This window comes from Orycteropus afer, unplaced genomic scaffold (genome assembly GCF_000298275.1).
Source record: "Orycteropus afer afer isolate SDZICR_OR568_19922 unplaced genomic scaffold, OryAfe1.0 scaffold00159, whole genome shotgun sequence".
Lineage (NCBI taxonomy): Eukaryota > Metazoa > Chordata > Mammalia > Tubulidentata > Orycteropodidae > Orycteropus > Orycteropus afer.
The window spans coordinates 5945496-5947671 of record NW_006921746.1 but is presented as its reverse complement, the minus strand read 5'-3'; positions in this window follow the sequence as shown (position 1 = coordinate 5947671).

Below are 2176 nucleotides of genomic sequence, written 5' to 3'. Positions count from 1 at the left end.
GCCATCTTGCCCCGCCTCCCCTTTATTTTATTTTTTAAGTTAGCAGGGGAAAAAAGAAAAACACTGCACCATGAAATATTTCTCTTGAAACACTAATCTTTAAAAAAATCTTCCCTGGGCTATTTCTTAATTTTCTAACGATAAAATGAGTTAATAAATAGAAATTATACCTATGTATGCATACATATTCATATATAACATATATGTACATATTGCATATACATATATAATATAGATGCACACATATATGCATATAAATATACAAGCATACATGCTTCCATTATTCCTGGCTTCATCACTCTTTTCCTTTGTGTTTCATTATTCTGAAATCACAGCAGCAGCCACATCAGAGGTGGTCATTATGTTATCCAATATATTCCCTTGTAGAAGAGAAGTTGTTCTCTATAGCACATTTTCTGATCCAGTGACCGCTTCATTTGAATGACTCAGTCACAAGGACTTTGAAGATTTTCCTTGAAAAATATTCCAAATGCTAGCACATCAGTGTACAGAGATACTTCATGATTAACAATATAAAGTTTCTTTTATTCAATCTTATATTGCTGTTTCTAGTAATGCCTTATTTCTACCACATTAAAAGCATTTCAAAGTTACAGTCTGTAATTATAAGAGCATTTGACTTGATCATTATGTTACTTGTTTTACCTACCAACTTGTTTGCATTGTTCATTTGAAAATACTTTCCTAGTCCCTTCGTCATGCTTTGTGATTTGGGGAAACTATTTCCATTACTACAAATAATTATTATTCAAAGAATTGATTCTTGTCAACTTTAAAAATAAGTCCTATTTGGGAAATTTTCCTATCTTGGCATTAAGAAATCTTTGTACAATTCACTTGTGGATCCTTAGTAGGATCTAAGATTTATTCAGATCTTTATTCTGTGCTACACAAACTTTACAAACTAGGTAGTTAGTAAAAACAATTATTGAATTAAAAGCAAAATCTTGTCCTTAGCTATTGAAGTCCTAAAGAACATAAAGTGTTTGCAGTCAGAATTTTAAAGATCGATCCCATGCATTGCTGGGGGAAAAAAAAAAATGCCTTTCTACTATATTCAGTTCATATTATCTCCCACATAAGGAATTATTTGGGAGCTCTGGTGGCATAGTGCTTAAGGCATTTGACTGCTAACCAGAAGGCTGGTGGTTCAAACCCACCAGCCGCTCCTCAGAAGGAAGGTTGGTCAATCTATTTCCATAGTGATATCACCTCGGAAACCCAAGGAGGAGTTGCTATGAGTTGGATCCACACCATGGCAGTGCGTTTGTTTTTTTGGTTTTAAGGAATTATTTAATTACTTGCTATTTTGAGTATTACCTTAGTAATTTCCTGAGAAGGATAAAAAAATGAACAAACTGCTGAAGAGAAAATTAATATACATTAAGAAAGTAATTAATGGCTGGGTACTTTTTACGTATTGCTGCATAATAAAGTGCCCAAAAACTAAATAACTCAAAACAGCATTTATTATTTCATAGTTCCTATTGGTCAGCGAGCTCTGGTAGCATAGTGCCTATGGCACTTGACTGCTAACCAGAAGGCTGGCAGTTCAAACCCAGCAGCCACTCCTCGGAAGGAAGGTTGGGCAATCCTACTTCTGTAGTGATACTGCCTTGGCAACCCAAGGAGGGGTCACTATGAGTCAAGTCCAACTCGATGGCACAGAACAACAACAACAACAACATTGGTCAGATATCTAGGCATGGTGAAGCTGGATCCTACCACTCAGGATAACACTCAAGTCTGCAATTGAGGTGTTGACCAAGATTCTTTCATGTAAGAGTATAATAAAAGTATTGGCCAAGAGTAAAATTATCTTAAGGTCAAGTAGGACAAGAGTCATTTCCAATGGCATTCATTAGTTCTTGGTAGCATTTAGTTCCTCACGGACTATGGGACTGAAATCTTAGTTTCACTGTTGGTCAGTGGTCAGGAGCTACCTTTAAGATCATTGGTATGGGAGCCTTTCTATCAGACAGCTCAAAACATGGCAATTGGGTGCGTCAAAGTGAGCATGACAAAGAGAGAAGGGATGGCATAAGGAAATCACATGTTATAATCTAATCTCAGAAGGGGCATTCTATAGCTTTTTTTTTTTTTTTTTTACTTTTTTAAAAGAAATCTGGTTTGATTAAATATAACATTAATAATA